A 24,999-nucleotide genomic window follows, 5' to 3' on the forward strand; every position below is an offset into this window, starting at 1 on the left:
AACTAAAGGTATACAAAGTACGCAGTGAATAAAAACCTAATCTAAAAATCGACAAACACTTTGTAAGAATTAAAAGTTTTATTGAAGACGAAGTGTGGTAACATAAATATTTGCTGTTATGAAATTTTATCCTCCACATACGTAAGCTTTTTATCTTTATATGTCGACCATATATCTGCTTATATTTTTATAATATTTAAAAATTTAAAAATTGACAAAGTAAACAACGAAAATAAAATTGAAAAATAATGTTCAATATAATATAGAAAATTAATGCATTTAAAGAAAATAAATTATATTTTATTTATCAAATCCTTTTAAAAGACAAAAAAAGATAATAATTTTCATTTTAAATTGAAAAAAAACTGAAATTATTGTATAAAAGAATGATGTCTTAAAATCACGTTCTATGATAAGTCTACTTGTGAGAATATACATGAATGATTTTAATACAAAGGCAATAACTGATATAACAAATCAAACGTAAAATTGAATGTTAAATAGTTTATTTGATATAAAACATTGACATAGAAAGAATATGACGGTGTTCCTATTTTATGGTTTGTATTCAATAAAAAGTACAATGTGATATAGTAGGTAAACATCACTATCCAAAGATGATAAAAAGCAACAAAACCTCTCTTGGCCGATATGTTAACAAATATGTCAAATTACAAAGCGTTAAATAAATATGAAAAATCAGTCAAACATCAATGTGATGTACATGTAGCAGTAAACATGCAATGGCATATATTTCAAATCTGTAAAATTATCAATGATATGTATGATAGAAAAAATTCCATGACAAATGAAAATACTTTGTAACCTTCGCAGAATGACCTTCTGTAGAGAGCAACAACTTCTTTTTAACATCAATTTCAAAATTTCTTAAAGTCAAATTTAGCAACTCCTCTCAACAATAACTAAATCGTTATATCCGAAACGGTTTTGCTCTGAAGAGCTTGATATGTAACAAGTTGTTCTCGTCAATTATAAATAAGGATAATTTTCTCTTAGCATGCACTATTGAACAGAGGTAGACTTAATCTTTATGACAAGTATTTAAATAAAATTTCCCCTGATAATATTTAAAGCAATAATCTGATAAATAGCTAAAGCAAAATTCTTCACGATAAATATATAAAGCAATGATCATCCCGATAAATATAAAAAGCAATAATCTTCCGGATAAATATTTAAAGCAATGATCTTCCCGATAAATATTTAAAGCAATTATCTATGTATATGTATTTATATCATAATTGAACAAATACTTCTATTCATTTAAAGATATCAACTGACTTATATCAATAAATAATATATACTATTCAAGCAACTAATATTTCTATAACATTAATACTATTTAATAATTAACAAGTCTTGGCTAATAGGCCTTTGACCATGGTGTGATATTCACAGGTATAATGTCTAAAGTAACTCTTTGTCGACCAAACCATCACACAACAAAGCATACAGCCGGTATGAATAATATCCGCCTAAGTCAAAACCAAGCCGTATGCCAACAAAATCCGCCTAAAGCAAACGAAACCGTATGACGACAATGTTCGCCTAGAAAGCAGAGAAAGTAAACACACTTTGATTAATGTTTATTCTTATGTTTGTTTGTTTGTTTGTTTGCTTGTTTGCTTGATTGTTTGTTTGTTCTTCTATTTATGTTACAGTAAAGCTTGAACGTCGCGATATGACCTATTCTGTGTCGATGTGACGTAAAACCCAAATCAAACAAACAAAAATTCATGTTAGGTCAGTAGACAAAATAGATTTTAACAAAGGCAGTTTACTAAATTTTCAGATCTAAAACTTATTGGAAACTTTATCTGAACTTACCATTTACGATTTACTGGTGTGACAAAACTTAGCTGACTTAAATTGATAATTTAAATAATGTCAATGTAGCATCTTGTTAATCATTGTTGAAAGTATTTGTTGATTTTGGTATCTACATTAAAATTAATGCTACATTTTGGATATAAACAATCAAAGTTAAAAAGAACAAAGATGGGTTTATCGGAAAGTTGTCCAAAAAAGGGTTTTTTGAGCATTCCCCGATTTATAAAGCCAGCTCCCAAAAAATTAGCACTGAACATTTCCCGTAACTGTTATAAAATTTGGGATATTATCAAAAATGTAAAAGGGGAAAAACATGTATACTTTTGAGTTTTTTTACTTTTTAAATTTAAATTTATTTTTCAATGTTTAAAAAAAAATTGCCAAGGCAAAAAATCAAAAATTTTACAATTTTTAAAAGACCAATACCCTATCTATTTTAAAAAAAAATATTTTAATTTTATCAAAACAATTTTTTAAAATTTTTTGGGGAAATTTAAAAGTTTTAACTTTCATATTGCACGATATTTCAGAGATTTCCCTTTTTATTTCAAAAAAGTCCCTTTTTTTGTTTTAAAGGTTTAAAACGCCCTATACATGTATTTAAAAATTATTTTGTTTTTTTTATATCGTTTAAAAAAAAGAAATTTCCAAAATGAAAAATGTTTTGGGTGAATGCAGGTTTTGACAAAAAAAGCCCCGTTTTGGTTTTAAATTTAAAAATTTAAACAATTCATTTTTTTAAAGGGCCATTTTTGGGATACATTATTTTTTTTATTTTCCCTTTAAAAAGAAAAATTATACCTGATTATTTTTTGCATCCACCCGACTTTTCCCCAAATTTTAAAATTCCCGTCGGCCCAATTTTTTAAATACAACTATATGCTTTACCCCGTATTCCCAAAAGATTAGTTGTTTTTAGTACATTTTTAAAAATTTGGGGATTTTTTGTTTTCCCGACATGAAATTTTTATGTTTCTTTTTTCAGAAAAGGACTTTTAAACTTTTAAAAAAGTTTACAATCTCTAATTTTTCCCAAGCATTGTAAATTTAGCGTGTTTTTTGTTCCCCCGACCCCCCCAAAAAACGAAACGTCGGGGAAAAAATTTAAAAAGACTTGTTTTAAAAGACTTTTAGGCCCCCGGAGGGAAAACCCCCCTAATTTAGCGGGGCGAAGGGCCTTTTTTTAAATTTTTTTACTTCGCCCGCCCCCTTCGCCCAAATTTGCGTGTTTTCGTTTCCCCCCGACCCCCCCATTTTAACTTGTTAGTTCTCAACTTTTCGCTTGGCGGGGTCGCGGGGCGAATACACGAATGGCACGAATCAGGAACCATACATCAGGGAACAAAGTTGTTGATTTTTCTTCTCATTAAAATCTACCTACCAAACCCCTACATTTATACAACGATTAAAGATGTTACTATTCTATGTACCGAGCGGTTACTATTATTGTTTGTGAAACAAAATTAATCTAATCTGATATTTCTTAGGGTTTTCAGATTACAATAGATATTTCTTGGGGTTTTTAAGCCTTTTCATTACATATCGACTTATAAATATAAATCCAGAAATAATAAAATGCAAAGCGATAATCTCAAACTATGTTGTATAATAATGCAAATATATCAAAAAAAAAACATTTTTCGAAAAAAAATTCTCACACGTCAACTTTTATTTTTAAATCTCTTATTGCTTTCCGTCACATAACTACGCGGAAGAATCAATCCATTGAAATGCATAAAAAGCGATATTTAGAGATCTGACAACATTGGATAAAGTTTGAAACGTTAAACTTTTAAACGACTTAACATAGAAATGTTAAGAATAAACATATTTCATAATGAATGAATGAAAGTTTATAAAGAAATTGTTTACTTAAGGACAACTTGCAATGAGTCCTTATTCAAATTAAAAAAAGGGGCTAAAAGGGATAAGGGCGTATTACTCTTCATTGGACTGTTATAATATAGACTTCTGTTTTGTTAATTCAGACACTTCATCGTGCTTATTTACTAGTTAAATTATGTTAAAGATTTTATAAGTTTTCACCCTGCTTAAATTTCAGCTTGAATTCAAATCTGTAACTTGCGTTGAAACCTTTCTTATATTCAGTGGTCTTCTGCGCCTACAGGATACGCCACTCGTTATGTTTTCGGGTTATCTATATGTAGAATTTAAATAATAATCTTTATTTTCAAAGCTTAAACTAGTGCTTGGACTCCTACAGGTTAACGTTTTTTTTTGTTTTTTTTCCCTTAAAGAATAAATTACAACTCTTTTGTTCAGTAAGGAGTATATTTTTCGAAAAATGTATATTTGAATACTCGTCTGAACAGCGATTTATAGCATTTTTGACAAGCTAATACTTGTTTGTACCTATCATTTAGAAAAGTACAATTGCTAATTGCGCCAGGTACTGACTGCATGTAAAGACAAAATGTTGATCTTACCAATCGATTTAGTTATTTCTGAAACGTTAGCAAACACTTTTGAAAACTTTAAAATATTGATCATAATCTTCTCGTCACAGGTAATAATAATATAAAGTGGTTCTATTCATAACTTATTCATAACCTGTTCTTTAACTTGTAAAACATGTATCAGTGTCTGTGTGCATGATACAAGGTGTTGTAATACGACAGGACATTTTAATTCACAGTTTGATAAATAGATATTAAAAAACCAACTTAAAAATTCATTACTTCTTTCAATTTTAACGTTTTTAAATATTTACTATTATTGTAAAGATGGTATTGTAAACGTTTTGATATAATTGATAAACAAAATTGTTCAATGTGTGTTTTGTATTCTATATTGACTTCTTTAAAAACTCTGGTCAACTTTTAGAAAAAGTAAAGCATTGACTGTTATTTGTTTGTGTGATATTCACTAAGACTACTACACTGTCTATTGTCAAATGATAAATAAACAATATCATTTCCATCTAAAAAATAGCATGTTGTTTGCAAATTGCCTAGGGAAAAAAGACGAAAATAGTCTGGATATTTTTGTCGTAATTTTAAACTTTATGAATACGCACTGATTTAAAATATTTATCTCGTTATCGACAAAGACCTTTTGTAAATAATTTTAAAAATCGGATATATACAAAATAAATTAATATACATAAGCATTTAACCGTCAGCACAAAATAAAATATTCTTAATTGTGCAAATCAATGTCCTTACTTAATTGAACATGCTCTAAACATAAATAACTCACACTTTCAATTTTCTATTCTACTATATTCCTTTTTTTCTTCTTTATCAAGCTTACTTCAAATATACTGAACGCAGTAGAGGGGCGCCCGTGGCCGAATGGTTGCCCCTCACCACCGTTGTATGCAGTAGAAATTCGCCTTAGTTTGCGGAAAATTCATGTAACCAAATAAATCTATATATAACATTCCTAAACAATATTAGGAAACGCCGTTCAGCCGGTTATTCATTTTCATTATCGTGACAAAACATATAGCTTCCCTACTGAACAAAATACCTTATTCTGAGTAATGTTTATCTCACAGAAGTTTATACACTGGTTTTGAGCTTCGTACACGAAAATTGTATTGTACAGTACATTTTGGAAACATTCTACTGAAGTTATATAAAAATGGAAAACTATATGATTGTGCAACGTATTCTGATAGACTATAAGCCTTTACAGACGGTAGGATTTAGAAGTACAACACCAACTAAAACTCAGATATACAATTTGTGAAGGCTACTATTTCTTAAACTCGTGACGATAAGTGACAAATTTCAAAAACTTTCACCTGATAATGTGTGTAATCAATAGAATTTCATAAAAATTAGGGATAAAATATAAACAATGTAGTAAGACGGAGTAAATAGGATGTGGAATATTGGTAGCTTGATTTGTTGGATGTTTGCATCCCAAAATGCCCCAAAACAAGGAATATAGACAAAGAAGTTGAAAAAAAAAATAAAAAAAGTCCTTGCTAAGATCACTTCCCATGAACACAAAATAATTTTCCACCATAAGACCTGAACGCAGAGCAGGTTGAACCAAATAGTATTGGTACATTCCTTGCTATCTACGTCCAGCAATTGTGTCTAACTCATAAACAATCTCCTTAATTGGAGACATTGACAGATACTCTAGTAGTTTAATACTACAAGAGATCTGTTTGGAGGAGAATGTGTCTGATGGCATCCTGATTCGTAAAATGTGGAATTGCGGCCAAAATGCAAGTTTTGTATTGATTTGTAAATTTCACACCTACTTTTAATTAATGTTGTACTACTAGAACGCGTTTAGAATACAACAATTTTATAATCAACTCAATACTTTGGAATAATTCATTTATGTTAAAATCTAGATTATTAAATTGTATCTAATTAAATGCCTTGGATGATAATAACATTATCAAACAACATATTACACTTATATCTATCAGTGTTGAAAAACATGAAGTAACGGTGTGGAAATTTAAAAAAAAAACGATCGTTTTTCTTTATAAAGAGACTTTCAATATAGAAAATCGTTGCATTTAAAGAAAACAAATTTATTTTTCTTCATTATTTTTTTTAAAAGGCCTGTAAATATATATCTGTAAACGAATAAGTATTTTTTTTGAAATTAAAATAACTGAGATAAAATAATATATAAGTATTGTCTTGATTTTTTGTTTAGATTATATATTTTACTTCACGGTCTTTATTAAGTCGCCTAGCAAGTATATACATGTATAATCTACATTTTATTCAAACAAAGTAATTGATGGAACATAATATTGAATTATAAATTCTAGTTATTTTGATATAAAACCTTGCCTTAGAAAGGGTATAGGGTTTTCTTAATTTGCGGTTTGTATAAATTATATTCTAGATTCATCACAAAAAAAGTATGAAATATTATCTGTCTGTGTTATAAAGACCCAAATCGCTGACAAAACACCTCTTTTAATATAAAATTATGTCAAATCATCTTTCGCAAATATGGAAAAAGTAAAAGGTAGTCAAAACCTAAAGTTTCCAATTTTATACAGTACATGCTACCAGCTTGGAATTTTCACTCGACCACCCGCAAATTAACTAGACTCGGTCGTCGGTCGAGTGGGTTAAGTCGAAGACTGGTTTATTCGAAATAAATGAATAGTATTTTGTATTACGCACATACATATATTTTATTAATACATAAAATACATTATTATTTGCAATAACTGTTCAATCAAAACATAGTATGTATTAAGTATAAATATTTGCAATAACTGTTCAATCAAAACATCAAACGTAACTATAACAATTTGTCAAATTTTCAATCCAAAATAAAAGAAACAGATGCAGAAGATAATGCTCCTCTTTATTTTCTTACGGAGCATTTTGATTGGTCGTTACTTGTGTGAAAACCTCAGACAAAAAAAAAATATTTCATGCAGACACTGTGATTTTTTCCCCTGTATTTTACAGCGGAATAAAGGTTGTTTCCCCCTAGCCAAAAATAGGTACAGTACAGATAATGAGGAATATACAAATTCCTGCGAGTAATGAGTAATTACAAAAAGCGCGACTGTGAGTGGATTATAAAATTCTTGTACATAAAAGAGTGACTCTGCGTCGATAACGAGTTACAATTAAGTCTGCGGGACTCCGTGAATCTCTGAGCCAAAAAGAGTGACAGTGAGTCCGAGTAATGGTATGCTATATTTATTTATTTATTAATATAATGCTCTACCTTTAAACTACAATCCATAAACGCATGTACATGTTATTATTCATTCAAAATAAAAATGTTGTTGAAAATTCTTCGTTGATGTGAAGTATCACAAGTGATAACGAAAGTAAACAACTTTATTCATTAATATCAAAAGGAAAGAATAACCGATGATTTTCCGCAATTCCCGTGTCACACAGTGACAAATACTTTTGTTTTCTTTAGGAACTGTTGCAGTGATTTAATAGGACTAGAGACATTTAAAGATAAATGAAGTTTATATAATCTGAACATATTCTTATTTCATAAAGAAGTATACAAACAAGAGGGCCATGATGGCCCTGAGGTTGCTCACCTGTATATAGGCCTCCCCCTGGCAGGGCCAATTTTAACCCAAGGGTTTTTATTTGAACACACTTGGTAGACACCCATAAGAAGATGTTTCATGCTAAACATCTAAGCTCTAGCTTATTGGGTTTTTCCAAAAAAGAGTTTTTAAGTTTTTACTATACACATATTGTGAAAAACAATGACTTCCCTGGGACGGGGCCAGTTTTGACCCCAGGGCTTTTATTTGAACAAACTTTAAAGACACTTACTAGAAGATGTTTCATGTCTAATATCTAAACTCTAGGTATTCGGGTTCTTTCACAGAAGAGTTTTAAGTTTTTGCAATACACATATATGGAAAATCAATGACCCCCGGTGCAGGGCCAGTTTTGACCCCAGGGCTTTTATTTGAACAAACTTTGTAGACACTCACTAGAAGATTTTCATGCTAAATATCTAAACTCTAGCTATTTGGGTTTTTTCGAAGAAGATTTTTTTAAAGTTTTTGCTTAATACACATATAAGGAAAATCAATGACCCCCAGGGCGGGGCCAAATTTGACCCCAGGGCTTTTATTTGAACAAATGGTAGACACCCATTAGAACATGTTTCATGCTGAATATCTTAGCTCTAACTCTTTGAGCTCTTTAAAAGAAGATTTTTTAAGTTTTTACTATATCTTTATAGGGAAAATCAATGACCCCCTGGGGCAGGGCCAATTTTGACCCGGGGGCTTTTATTTGAACAAACTTGGTAGACACTCACTAAAAATGCTAATTCAGAGTGGTCAGACTTAGAAAAGGAGTGTCTGGCCACACATGCTTACTTTCCTTGATGATGGACAAACTTCTAATGTCGGTGATGGACGCAATTATCAGAGCCCAACAACAGTTATTTTCTGTGTTTTTTTTTTTTTTTTTTTAATTTTTAAAGGTGTTGAAAATTAAACTTATTGCAACAAAAAGGATATAAGTGCAATTTTGTAAACTATTTCAATTGGTGTTATTCTGCTACAACCAAACGCTCTTTTTTTCTCGCCATCTGGAGATGACAAAGATAGATATTCATACTTTATTCTGCTACTGTCTATATCATCAGCTGGATAAAGCCTTTCCGGATAAACTTTTCTATATCCAGCCATTACGTCACATGATGACGTCAACTGTTAAGCAGCAAAACAAAACTACATATAGATCCTATTTTATCGGGGAAGGTAAGAATGAAACCATTTAATTATTCTAAAAACATCATTAAAAGCAGGATAAATCAAATACATGTATGGTTGATGTCGGGATGGAGGTTTATCAGGTTCGCCGCAAAAGTGAATCTTGGCTCGCTTAAGCTTGTCAAGAAAGAGTTTCTTGCTTACCGGATAAACCTTCTCCATCCCAACATCAACCATGTATTCTCTATTTCTTTACTGTAGCCATGGCGCTTAATCTCTAAAAAGTAATCATACGAAGACAAATGCTGTTTCTTGGTTAAAATTCTTCTTAAAAGAAGCAAAATAGCATAAATTTTCGACTTCCATATGATTTTGAAAAGTGCCGTACGGCTACAGTGTGTCAGGGCTAGCCGTATGTTGACTCACGCATACTTTACTTTACTTTACTGGAGTTGAGGTCGCAAGACGTCATCATCGTCTTCTATAACCCCCCCCCCCCCATGGTTTTGTACCCAGTTCTGATCTGGTATGGTGGTATACTGTGTTTCTCCCATGAATTTCTCCAACCTGTTTTTAAAGCTATTAAGTGAAGGAGCATTCACAACCACTTCTGGTAAATTGTTCCAGTCCGAGATAACCCGTAAAGAAAAGAAATGCTTTCTAATCTCAGTTCTACATGACTTCACTTTCAGTTTATACCCATGACCTCTTGTATTTGCATTGTTATTTAATTCAAAAATCACTTCATAGTTAATATCCTCCTTATGATGTAACAATTTAAAAACTTCAATCATATCACCTCTAAATCGACGATATGCTAGTGAAGGCAATTTCAGTGTTTTAAGTCGTTGCTCATATGACAGATCTCTTAGTTGACCAACTGGCTAGAACTTTCCTTTCTTTGAGAATTGGGTAAAAAATCAGAGACATTAGAATCATAACAAAATCCCCATACAATTGGACTAGATATTACAATTACTTATCAATATAAAGAATTAATTTGAGAAACAGATTGATGATTGCTACTTTTTTAAAATTATTTGCCTCACGCTCCCAAAACTCTTCTTTCTAAATTCTACTTTCGTTTTCAACCGATAAAACTTTGGTAATTTACCTAAGCGCATTATTTAGTTTTGTGTTATTCTGTTAACATTTCAATTCAGTATGGTTTAATTAACTTATTGGGTACAAACGTCATAAGACACTTACCGTAATTGCTTTCTTATTTTTGAAATAGATGCAACGAGTATATTTTCCTGGACTATTTTCCGCCATGATATTTCTCCAGCTTTACAGCGCATGCGTAACTACGTTTAGAACACTACTAAATTATAAAATGATTTTAGAACACTAAATGTTTACCTACTCTGGTTGAACAATTGTAACGGAATGACTCTTTTAGCGCAATATCATTTAGGCATAATTTGCAGTTTCTTAATTTTGAGAAAATAATAGCGGGCATACAGTACATTCATTTTTATATTTCAATTTTAATTGAATTGTATTTACTTGAATGTTGGACATTGAACTTATTGACCAAAGTGTCTTAAACATGCATAGTTTTCCAGTGGCTATACTTTCAACAAAAATTACCTACCTACCTACCTACCTATCTATCTCTAGAGACTGCCAACCATTAAATATACATTTGAACAATAACATTTAAAATAAACTATGCGTTGTCATTTTATGCAAACATTTACAAACATTTACTCAGCATGAAACATACTGATACAGATAAAGAATGTGTATAGCATGTAAGATTTTACCATACGCTTAAGCAGTAACCTAAGTTTTGTTTACGTCTCATATACATGTATATCCACCTTGGACATCTTATATAGAGAATATCTCTCATCCACTAAGCACCATCTTAAGCAGTATATTTATTTACCATCACTCAACAACCTACAGAACCATCTAAAGAAATTCATTAAGTCTTTGCTATCAAGTACCACCTACACCTAAGTCCCACTTTAAGCAGTGCACAAGGTCTAAGTTAAGATCCAACCAATCTAACCCACTCTTAAGCAGAATATTCAGTCATTTATTAAAATCTTTCAACCTTCTATCACCGTCATAAACAGTTTATTCCCTATGTTAACATCTTCCATCTATATTTATCACCACTCTCAGAACATACCCAGTCTTTGTAAACATCTCTAACACACATGGTATCGTGTTAAGCAATATATATTAAGTTTTGTTAACATGTTTCATCCATCTCTAATCCATGGTCTCTTTTATTAAAATTTAACTAAAGAGCTTCTACCCAAACGGATTTGTTTAAAAGTTTTCTTCTGAGTAGATAGGGTGTCGTGATACGCCCGGGTATTCTATTTATACATTTTGGTTACCGGTTTTTATACAATAGACATAGTTATTATAGATCTACTTATTATTTTTAAAAGGTTCAAATGAATAATAATGTATATCGGTTATTTATTTCTTGAAATAGACTAAAGTTTGCAAACACAAAAAACAACTATATCAAATTTCTACCAAAAACTCGTTAAGATAACCTTGTATCATTCATTGTCCGCCTGATTAACCCTTTACCACATATATACGCGAAACAACGCACTTTCGACCCCCCCCCCCTTTTTTAGGCCTCAAATAGTGAAAAAATGTCCTATTTGGGCCCCAAACATGAGGTTTCGTTTGAGAAATGTTGCTAAAAAAATTGAGCACTTTTTCGGCGCCGCCCCCCATCCAAAAGATACATCAGGAGGTTGCCAGAAGGGGGATGTGCCCCCTTCTGTTAGGGGGGTTTGAAGGGGGGCGGAGTCCCCCTCATCGCCAAGAAAATTTTGCACTTGTGAGAGGCTAAAAATGACCCCAGGTCGATCATAATGTAACGTTTAACCAACGCTGAAAAACATTTGACTCTATCTCAATCCCTTGAGCAGTTGCAGCACTTTGAAATAAATTTTGATGGAAAAAATCGAGGCAAAATAGTGATTTTTGGCAATTTTGAGATGTCCCCTCGTTGCCATGGTAACAGGAAATTTAAGACTGAGCATGTCGTTACAAAGGCAACGGTCCAGTCAACATTTGTGCCAAGTTTGATTAGTATTGAAGCATTTTTCATAGTTTCATAGCAGTTTGAACTTGTAACAGGAGGCTTTTCAGTGAAAACGGCCATTTTTCAGAATATGCTCATGGGGGAAAGGGTTAACTAAAAAAATTATAAATGTTACAAAACAACAATTTTTCACCCAAATTAGGTGAAAGACCACATGTTAACATGGAAAATCTAGTTTTTAGGTGATTTTAAAGTTTTTCATCATTTTTTGTTAACCCTTTACCACATATATACGCAAAACAACGCACTTTCGACCCCCCCCCCTTTTTTAGGCCTCAAATAGTGAAAAAATGTCCTATTTGGGCCCCAAACATGAGGTTTCGTTTGAGAAATGTTGCTAAAAAAATTGAGCACTTTTTCGGCGCCGCCCCCCATCCAAAAGATACATCAGGGAGTTGCCAGAAGGGGGATGTGCCCCCTTCTGTTAGGGGGGTTTGAAGGGGGGCGGAGTCCCCCTCATCGCCAAGAAAATTTTGCACTTGTGAGAGGCTAAAAATGACCCCAGGTCGATCATAATGTAACGTTTAACCAACGCTGAAAAACATTTGACTCTATCTCAATCCCTTGAGCAGTTGCAGCACTTTGAAATAAATTTGGTGGAAAAAATCGAGGCAAAATAGTGATTTTTGGCAATTTTGAGATGTCCCCTCGTTGCCATGGTAACAGGAAATTTAAGACTGAGCATGTCGTTACAAAGGCAACGGTCCAGTCAACATTTGTGCCAAGTTTGATTAGTATTGAAGCATTTTTCATAGTTTTCATAGCAGTTTGAACTTGTAACAGGAGGCTTTTCAGTGAAAACGGCCATTTTTCAGAATATGCTCATGGGGAAAGGGTTAACTAAAAAAATTATAAATGTTACAAAACAACAATTTTTCACCCAAATTAGGTGAAAGACCACATTTAACATGGGAAAATCTAGTTTTTAGGTGATTTTAAAGTTTTTCATCATTTTTTGTTAACCCTTTACCACATATATACGCAAAACAACGCACTTTCGACCCCCCCCCTTTTTTAGGCCTCAAATAGTGAAAAAATGTCCTATTTGGGCCCCAAACATGAGGTTTCGTTTGAGAAATGTTGCTAAAAAAATTGAGCACTTTTCGGCGCCGCCCCCATCCAAAAGATACATCAGGGAGTTGCCAGAAGGGGGATGTGCCCCCTTCTGTTAGGGGGGTTTGAAGGGGGCGGAGTCCCCCTCATCGCCAAGAAAATTTTGCACTTGTGAGAGGCTAAAAATGACCCCAGGTCGATCATAATGTAACGTTTAACCAACGCTGAAAAACATTTGACTCTATCTCAATCCCTTGAGCAGTTGCAGCACTTTGAAATAAATTTGGTGGAAAAAATCGAGGCAAAATAGTGATTTTTGCAATTTTGAGATGTCCCTTTCGTTGCCATGGTAACAGGAAATTTAAGACTGAGCATGTCGTTACAAAAGGCAACGGTCCAGTCAACATTTGTGCCAGTTTGATTAGTATTGAAGCATTTTTCATAGTTTCATAGCAGTTTGAACTTGTAACAGGAGGCTTTTCAGTGAAAACGGCCATTTTTCAGAATATGCTCATGGGGGAAAGGGTTAACTAAAAAAATTATAAATGTTACCAAAACAACAATTTTTCACCCAAAATTAGGTGCAAAACAAACTTTCGACCCCCCCCCTTTTTGAGGCCTCACATGTTTAACATGGAAAATCTAGTTTTTAGGGATTTTCAGGGAGTTGCCAGAGGGGATGTGCCCCTTCTGTTAGGGGGGTTTGAAAATTCGCCAAGAAAATTTTGCACTTTTGAGAAAGGTTTAAAAAAAACCCCAGGGGATATTAAAGACGTTTTTAAAAACCTAAAAAAACATTTGAAAAATCTAAAAAAACAAATCCCTTTAAACCATTGGCCGATTGAAAAAAATTTAAATTTTAAAGGGGAAAAAAAATCAGGCAAATTTAAATTTTTGGAAAATTTTGAGATTCCCTTTCGTTGCCATTAAAAGGAAAAAATTTAAGACTTTAAAAATGTTCCGTTCAAAGGCCAAAGTAAAAAAAAAAATTTTTCCAATTTTAAAATTTAAAGAAAAGCAAATTTTTCTAGTTCAAAAAAAAGCAGTTTTAAAAAAAAATTGAAAAACAGGGAGGCCCTTTTTTCAAAATGAAAACGGCCCCCCCCCTTTTTTTACAGAAAATGGTAAAATTTTTTTGAAAAAGGTTTAAAGGTTTTTCATGGAACCCTTGGGATATTTTAAAAGGGGTTTTCCCGTTTCAAAAAAAATGGCTTAAATTTTCCCCAAGATTTTTATAAAATTTTTCCTTTGTAGAACCCCTTTAAAAATTTAAACAATTAAAATTCCCACCCCAAAACCCGAAAACCCCTTTTTAAAACAATTTTTTTGTGTCCAAATTTGTGGGAAAACGAAAAAATTTTAATTCAAAAACCCCCAAAATTTTTAAAAAAAATCAAATGTTTTGTCCCAAATAAAACCATTTAAAAAATTAATAACAAAAAAATACAATTTTAAATTTATTTTTTAAAATTTATTTATTTAAAAAAATCTTTTAGAGTAATTTAAAAAAATTGTTTATTACAGTATTTAATGATAAAAAATATTTGGTTTAACCAAAACCCTACAAAAAAAACATAATACTTTAAAAAAGTTCCAAAAATATTCAAAAAAGAAAAATTAAGCGTTTTTAAAAGAAAAAAAAATTTTTTAAAATTTTTTTATGAATTCTTTTAAATTTACCATGAAAAAATAAATTTAAATAATTGTTTTAAAAAATTTTTATTTGTTTTTTGGGGAACTGAATTTAAAATTTAAAAAATTTTTATTTTCTTGATATAACTCTTTAAAAAAAGTCTTTTTGTGCGAAATTCCCATAAAAAGATTTTTAAACAAAATTAAAATTTTTTTGATTTAAAAGAAATTTTTTACTTAAAAATGAACGAAAAAGTTTTTTAATTTAATTTAAATTTTTAAAACCTTTTTTTAACCCCAAGGGAAAAAGGGTTAAAGAAAAAGTGTTTCTTTAATTTGGTTGGGAAAAATTTTTTAAAAAAAAAACATTTGTTTTTTAAAAATTAAAAAATAAAAATTTTCCCAAATAAAAACCCTTATGTGTTAAAATGTTTATCCCGGACTTTCTTCGGCCATCTTGACATATCTCCAATGTAATGGCTTATGAAAAATGTATTTTTAACTTTTATATTTACAAATTTTTGATACACCTTATTGATTATCCATATTGGATTTCAGAGCGAATTGAATGTAAAAACTACCACGTGACTTTGCTGTAACATCAAACGTCCAATCATTGGGTAGTAAGAAATTTTACAAGTAAAAACATGTGTTTCAGTTAAAACATAAATGATAGGTTTGTTCTACATATAAGATCAGTCGATAGATCTGAAAAGACACCAAGCTATTTCGTAAATACTTTAGGCCTTGAATGAAAATCATACCAGACCAAATTTTAAGTATTTAAGCGCGCTTAATTATAACATGTAAGTAGCGCGTCACATAACAGGTAGATCTATACGTAAATGGGGAAGGGTGTGGGTGAGCGATTTATCCGGAGTTGTAATATTCAAAACAAAAATGTCTTTACCTTATCTGATCCTGTTGTAAAAAAAGAAGAAAAAAACATTTAGTGTGTACGTTAAATACCACAATTTGATTTATGCGTGATTAATAACTTATAATAGATAGCAATATTAAATTAAATCAATATTTTATAAAAAAAAAAAAGTTAAATAATGCTTAATAAAAACAAAATTCGACATATATTAATATGTGATCATACAATGTAGCTAAATGCTTCAGTATAGCAAAGCAGTCACAAAGCCGCATATCATAAAGCTTTAAAAAAAAAAAAAACTTTTAAAACAGAGAAGCAGAGAAAATAAACACACTTTGATTCATGTTTATTCTTATGTTTGTTTGTTTGTTTGTTTGTTTGCTTGCTTGTTTGTTTGTTCTTCTATTTATGTTAGGTCAGTAGACAACATAGATTTTAGCAAAGGCAGTTTACTAAATTTTCAGATTTGAAATATATTGGAAACTTTATCTGAACTAACCATTTACGATTTACTGGTGTGACAAAACTTAGCTGACTTATATTGATTATTTAAATAATGTCAATGTACCAACTTGTTAATCATTGATGAAAGAATTTGTTTATTTTGGTATCTACATTAAAATTAATGCTACATTTTGGATAAAAACAATCAAAGTTAAAAAGAACAAAGATGGGTTTATCAATGTGTCAAAAATGGATTTAGAGCATTCCAGATATAACGCAGCTACAAAAATAGCGCTGAACATGCAGTAACTGTTATATGTGGTGTATGTATCAAAATGTAAAAGGAAATACATGTAGTATTTTGAGTTCCTTACCAAACTTCTAGATCATTACAATGTTATACAATTGCCTAGGAGCGAAAGATCAAAGGATTTTTACATTCTTTTACGACCAATCCGTATCTAGGTGAAAACTATTACGACATATCAAACATTATAAGTTTTTGAGAAATAAACATAGTGGTATGTCGGGAAAAAATGGGCCCTCGAGTTCAACTACATATTGCACGGTATACAGGGATTTCTTTATATGCAAAATGTCTTTTCTATGTAAATGTCAATTGCATATACATGTATTTAAATATTGATCGTTTTCTTTCTATTGTTTAAAAGATGAATTTTCAAGATGAAACATGTTTGGATGAATGTATATAGAAGAAAACAGCCATTTAGTTAACTTAAAGTGAAACAATTCATTTTTTGTTAAAATCTAAATAGGTATACATTCATTTTTTTATTTTCTGTAGAGAAGTATTATACCTGATTATTCCTGCACCCGCCTGTCCGAACTTATTGTTAAATACAACTCTATCACCTTTACAGTATTGCACAGAATAGTAGTTTTTAGTGACATTTATTTAGAATGAAAATGTGACGATTGTTTTACTGACACGAAGGGGGCTCTACAGCCTTTAAAATGTCACCATCAGCATTTTACTGTAGCACCACATAAATAATAATCCAACGTAATAGTGTCAAAATGTCATTAAGGAACAAAGTTGTTGCTTTTCCGTCACATTACTACGCGGGAGAAATAATCTCTTAAAATTCTTAAAAGCATGAACAATATCTAGAGATGTGACAAACATTTAAAGCTTTGAAACGCTAAACTTTAAAAAAGACTTAAAATTGAAATATTAAGAATAAACATGATTTCATATTGAATAAAATGAAACGTTTTAAATATGAAATTGTTTACTTATGGAAAACTTGCAATCATTCTTTATTCAAATTGAAAAAATGGGCTAATAGGATAGGGACGTAAAGTACATTTCCTTTGTACAATTATAAAATAGATTTCAGTTCTGTTTGTTTTTTTAATTCAGACACTTCATCGTGCGTATTTGCTAGTTAAATTACGTCAAAAGTTATATCAGTTTCCACCCTGCTTAAATTTCAGCTTGATTTCAAATATGTAACTTGCATTGAAACCTTTCCTATATTGAGGCGTATTCTGTGCCCACTGGATACGCGAACCGTTATAATTGTCGGGTTATTTATATCTAGAATTTAAATAATAATCTTCATGATTATACAAAGTTAGAAGTTAGGTTTGAGCTCCTACATTTTAACGTGTTTTGGATAATTTCCCAAAAATTATAATTTTCAACTCTTTTGTTCAGAAAGGAGTATATTTCTCAAAAACGTATATTTGAATACAAGTCTGAACGCCGATTTTTTACGATTTTTGACATTTTAATACTTGTTTGTACCTATCATTTATACTAGTATATTGTTTATTGTTGCTTGCATGTAAAGGCGAACAAAATGTTGATCATACCAATCGATGGAAATCATTTAATAATTTCTGAAACGTTAGCAAACATTTTCGAAAACTTTAAAATATTGATCATGATAGTAAATTGATGTTTTTTTCTCAAATCATGCTAAAATGTCATTATTTAAAGTCATAGCATGAATTTCTGTATAAATACTATATATTTTGAGTTTGAAGTGTAATTATATTTTCATATATTAAACGAAATTAAGACGCCAACTGAGTCACGGTGTAGCTTTAAAACAAATCATATAACTGGAATACCCTCTGGAAATTATAATTTCAGACATTCTGGATATTGTAAGTCAGTCATTTGACAGATACATTACCGTTTTCAGTTCTTTTATAACAAGTATTTTGTAGTCCAAAAAAAAATTGTTTTTTGACCTGACCCACAGTTGGTCAAATTGGGAAACCACCATTTTATTCTTTATAAAGAAAAAAGTTGTGTGTCCCTATGACTGCTAAGTTTTTCATTTCGAGGACATTTATAGAATATTGAAAGAAAAAATCAAATCGTACAAATGAAAATTGTGCCTATGTCTCCCTTCATTAAAAAATTGAAAAGCATGAACTAGTATTATGTACCTATTCAGGTGATATCATGATTTTTTTACCGTTATTATAAAGATCGCTTGCTATAATAAGGTTCAAATACGCTGTTTTTTACATTTATCTTCAAGGTACATTACGTTCAATCTGTCTGGTTGAGTTTTCATTTGATTATATGTTTAAAAAGATTGACTATTATAAAGGCCTTTGAACAATAGTTTATTTATGGAAAATGCCAAAGGATAAATATGATAAATTGCCTGCAAATAAAAAGGCCTGCTCCCAATCTTTTTTATCAACGCAGCATTAACGATATATCCGAAGGATATCTATAAAATTATTGTGATTCATGTGGGTTATTTATTATTCAGATGGACTATTATCTATAACTTAAAATTGAAACCTATTATGAAAAAATCTCAAGTTGTTTTGACTTTGACCTTTTCATCCACCATTTTTACTTGGATAGGCATAATGTCACTTTAATTGATGTTAAACTATGGATCTATTTATTTTGTTATTCTAAAGGTAATGAGGGTATACGGCGTAGTGTTGCCACACGTGACATTGAAGAAAAGTTTGTCCTTTCAGTCAGAATGTCAGTTTGCCTCTCTTATTTTCTCACAAGATTGGCTCAATATACTTTTTAAATCCGGACTGGATGACATCCTACAACAACTCAACTTCCTGAACGACGAATGTCAAACAATAGGCCCAGATGGTAAAGGTACAAACGGACCTGACGCTGTGCTGTCGTTGGTAGACTCAAGTTAATCAGACTCCTGCCTTGTCGATACACTCGGTATTTTTATAGCAAACTATTTACAATGATATAATTGTCAAACGGTTTGTAATAGTACCTATTATGGCTAAACTACCATTTAACACAATCGAAAATACATATGTACTATGAGTATACTACTTAAATACCTGTACCAGTACTTTTCAACTTATGCGGTATTAGTACAAATACCAGTATTGTACCAGTACTTATTTTTAGAAGTTATTAAGTATCAGTACTTTAACATTTCACCATATTTTGCATACAGACTGTTTAATATAAATTTCAACAACATTTCTTCAAAATTTAAAAGTATAAAGATAAATAGTAAAAATTTACTCTTTCAATCTGTTTATGAAAACCAAAGTTGTCCTTTATAAATGCAGTACCAGTACCACATGTTGAGACAGTAATTCAGTGCCAGTACAAATAGCAGAAAATATTTTATGCGAGTAATTCAGTGACAGTACATTTGTACCAATACAGTACTTGCAAATTAAATGTGCTGTTCCAGCAAACAACTTGTTTCTATGTTCATCATACGGCATTATTGAATTGTTTTATAATTTTCTACATTGTTATGTTCTAAAGAATAAAAGGTAAACGTAAAATTTTGAAATTAACTATTTATTTATTATTTTTCATAGTCGTAAAGATATTAAACGTTAAAATCGTAGACTTATATACTATTGTTTGTTTCTTTCTTTGTATTGGGTAAATACTTTACAATTATTTTGTCTGCTGACTGGATGATTCAACCTATGCGACCAGTGCATACAAAAACCAACCAACACACCTGTGCCGTCTGATCGTGGTCTGCAATTATTGGTTTTCAGTCAGTACATGTTTTGAAACATTCCAGTAAAGAGGATGAAGGCTTTTGTACAGATTGAAGATATTATACATGATAATGATTAAAATACAAATGATAAGCCGCGTACGACACGCCCGTTCGTGTTGTTATTACGTTGCTAAGCAACGATAGTAGTCGCAATTAGCAAGAAGACTCTTATTTACATAGCTTTATTACTAATCTATCGCCGTTGTTTTTTTGTTTTTTTTCATTTTTATGAATGATTTGCATGATTATTTTGCAAATAGTAATTGTATAGAAGGTGTTACATTTAATGATGAAGTACTTGGCATTGTGAAATTGTTTATTATTCTATATGCTGAAGACACTGTTGTTTTATCTGAGTTAGCACACGATTAACAATTTGCTATTATCCTATACAAGTTACTGTGACAACTGGAAAGTAACTGTGAATACATCTAAAACAAAAGTTCTTGTATTTTTAAAAGGTAGGCAAACGCAGTATAGTTTTACATATGGTTATGAAAATCTAGAAGTTTTCGAGGAATTCAAATACCTAAGGGTGTATTTTATTTAGAAGAAGAGGCAGTTTCTTAAAAGCCAAGACTTATATAGCTAACAAAGCATTAAAAGCCTTGTTTTGTTTAATTGAAAACAATATTAAAAACAATTACCTTAGAATATTCTAAAGATTTGTTTGACAAACAAGTAAATACGGTTGTGAATGCTGTGGATATGGTAATAACAGTATACTTGAAAAGTTACAATTGAAATATCTTAAACATATATTAGGCCTTAAATCTAGAACACCAAACTGTATTGTGTACGTCAAATGTGGTGTTAAACCAATTTCTATTGATAATGATTGTACAATAATTAACTTTTGGTCTGATGTAGTTGTACCTAATGAATTAAAACCATCAAGCACATTTGATCAAATTGCTCTTAAAACTTTTAATACAAGTAGTAATGTTAAATGGCAGACATTTCTGTGCTTAAACATATTAAAAATATACTTGTCAAATATGGAAACCCCAATATATGGATCTATCAGATGTTTCCTAATCATAAGCGGTTAGTTGCTAATGTGAAGAAAATATTGTCAGATTCATTTCTAAATGACTGGTATTGTACAGAATCGAGTAAATGTAAAAATTGTAAATTACTTTATGAAAAAGTCCATGTCGAACCCTATTTAACAAATATACCAAAACACTTACTAAGATATGTAATAACAAACAGCAGGCTTCCTGTAGAAACCGGAAGTTGGAACGATAGAGATTTAAATTTACGTAAATGTACACTTTGAAACAGCTCCGGAAGTATTGGGATGAATTCAATTATATCTTTGAATGCAATAAATTTTCTTTACTAAGAAAAAAAAATGTTAAATCATAATAATGTATGACATCCAAATTTTATCAACTTTTAAATCTATTATGAATACGCATATAACTCATTGTAATGAATACAGTATTTTTTGTTTATTTGTTAAGGAAATAATTACAAAATTTGATTATAGATTTCTACATATTTGTTCATCATGTCCTTGTAAATGCTTAAGATGAATTGTATTAATATTATTTTTTTCATGTGTATGATATGCCTCTTTATGTAATGTATGCTTATATACTATAGCTCATATTGTCATGTTATTCCTTGTGCGCAGACCTCCCACGACGATAAGTGATATATTTCAAAAACTATCACCTGATAATGTGTGTAATCAATGGCATTTTATAACAATAAGAGATAAAATGAAAACGAAGTAGTAACATGGATTAAATAGAATTTTGAAAAAAAATGGTTAACTGGATTTGATGAATGTTCGAATCCCAAATTTCTCAAAGCAAGGAGTAAAACGTTTTTTGTTGTTTTTTTTTAATACAGAAATTGTCCTTGCTAGTATCACTTCCCATGAACTCAAAATATTTTTTTACCGCAGAACAGGCATAGGCGGGGGGGGGGGATTATTCCATGTTTCTAGAAGTCAATGTACCTTCCTTGCCATCCACTTCCTACACTTTTGTCTACCTCATAAACAATCTCCTTAATTGGCCAATACCAACAGTGTAAACATTTACATTAATACTACAAGGGACCTATTTGGAGGAAAATGTGTTGAATGAAATCATGATTCTTATAATATAGAATTGCGGTCTGAATGCAAGTTTGGTATTGCTTTGTAAGTTATAAATCATATCTTTAATTAATGTTTGACTACTAGAACCTAATGTATGTTGAAGCGTTAAAAATACAACAAATTTCGGAACTCTTCGGAATAACGCATTTTTGTTCAAATTTAGATAAGCAAATTGAAACATAATAATGGCCTTAGGTAATATAATCGTTAAAAAGCAGTATATATCATATATATAAGTTTAATTACATGTAGTAACTACGGAAACGTATAGCGACCATCCATATATGAAATATATCAAAAGACTTTATTTACAGTTTTATAGTAAGTTTGTAATATGCAAATATGATTTGAGGAAAGAATTACATATTTCAAAAGATGTAAATGTTTTATTTTTCCATTTTGTCAAAAAAGTTAAAAGTAGTTTATCTTGCATTATAAGATAAAAACGTACGATAGATTACAAAAAATACGTATTATATATGATTTACAATATAACTTGATTTAATTGCTTCCTTTATCAAATACAAATGTCTTGACTTTTCTCGTGTCACACATCATATAAGACGAAATATCGCTTAATCTTTGGGATCTATGTTCCGATAAGAACATCAAATGGCCGAATATGCCTTTTTATATAATATTTATCAAGTACCATCCTCTGTACATACATTAAAACTGGTAAATTTGTCGGAAGTTATCGTTTTAAGCTCTATATATTATATATCTTACAAAAATATAATAGTTTATATGATAAATAATTTACATCAGGTACTACTTCACTAGCTTATTATATACTTATTAACAACTAACAGAGTTTGTCTTTTTTATTTAATCTTTATCTTGTAACACTATCTGAAGCCCAATAATTTAAACATTCCTTAATATTTGGAATACAAAAAACCACAATCGAATGTTTCATTTATAATTTTTAAAAAAGTTTTCTATTGTGCGAGATTTTTCTGTCCTCATTATCATATATAAATTGTAAAATATGTTATATTATATTTTATGATGATAGAGGAATGCGAATTAAAAACCTCAATATATATAACTAATACATATAAATGAACAGAAAATTTGTCACATTAATTTGAATCCAGCAATATTAACAGCAGATTGAGTAAATGATGTATATTCATGATCAAATAACAGTGTAAATATTGGTCAAATATAAATCGTGTGTTAAATTAATTGTCTTAAATTCTGTTTTTACCAACATGCAGGGGCTGTAGATATTACTAGATAAATATTTCAGGTCAAGTAAGTTTATAAAAATTGGTTAGGTATATAGTATGTATTAAATAAATTGTCAAAAATTCTGTTTTAACTAACATATAGGGGCGGTCGCTATACGTTTCTTTCCGTAAGAAGCAAAAGTACGTTTTTTTATGTATATTTAAATTGTATTTGCTATAGACATAATTATTATTAATAATAATATAGAAGAAATCTAAAGATAATAATTTCCTTTTCTTTATCATTTTTAAAACCCTGAAACTTTATTCATTATATTAAAATGATGGCTTTCATTTAGAAAAAAGGTACTTATATTAATCAATAAATTAATCTTGTATTGTAACGGATTTGTAAATGATATACTACTTTAAGTTCTTGCTAAAGAAAACATATCTTGCATGTTTTTTTTTTGAATTTTTTTTAAAGGGATGAAAATCATTGACTCTTCCTTTGAATTATAAATAGTTCTTTAACATCAAACCTATGTTAAAGACCAAGGTAAATATGATAATGCAAAATATCTCAAAGTAAACATGATACAGAAGTCAAACCTCTAATTGCTTACATGATATAGCAATTAAACCTCTCATTTCAAAGATGATTAAGCAGTCAAATCTCTCATGGCAAACATGATAAATTAGCCAAATTATCAATGCACACATGATACAGAAGTCAAATCACTTATGACAAACAAGATAGAGAAGCCATACTTATCATGAGATACATGAAACAGAAGTCAAACCTCTCATGGCAAACAAGAAAAAGAAGTAACACCAATCATTATAAATATAACAAAGCCATGTAACCTCTCATGGCAAACACGATAATGCAGTCAATCATATCATGGCAAACATGATCATGCAGTTAAACTTCACATGACAAACATGATACAGAAGTCAAACCTCTCATGACAAACATGGTACAGAAGTCAAACCTATCAAGGCAAAAATGATACAGAAGTCAAACCACTCATGACAAACATCAATTTGCAAATATAACAATGCAGCAAAACTTCTAATGGCACATATATCCCCATTGAAATACAGATTAAATTCTTCAGGGTGGTCTTTTGAACAGAAAGATTGTCTTTGCAACAGTGCCATTAGGTAAAATTTCACAATAATTTTAACGTGAAAAGAGCAACTGTTACAACAACTAAATCTTTGTCAACAAACGTTTTTTTTCTCCGAAGAAGTTGTACTGCAATAGTATATAATCGTCAATTATAAAGAAGTACAATATCCATTGACATCAATGGTTGAGCCAAAAATATTAAATAATCAGTGATAATGTCTCTGTAACGTTGATTTTTTTTCAATTGCATTACCATCGATGTAAATACTTTAATGGGTTTAAAGTTACTTCCTCTATTAAAAAATAACAACAAAGAAGCAAACACAACCTCCAATATCAATAAATAGTCAATATTATTCTATCAAAAAGTGCTACACTATAACTATTGCTATTTAATGCTATACAATTATTGACTATTTATCAATTGAATATGATATGATATTCACCGGTATA

This window comes from Ruditapes philippinarum, unplaced genomic scaffold (assembly GCF_026571515.1).
Source record: "Ruditapes philippinarum isolate M1 unplaced genomic scaffold, ASM2657151v2 ctg8511_1_1_1_1, whole genome shotgun sequence".
Taxonomy (NCBI): domain Eukaryota; kingdom Metazoa; phylum Mollusca; class Bivalvia; order Venerida; family Veneridae; genus Ruditapes; species Ruditapes philippinarum.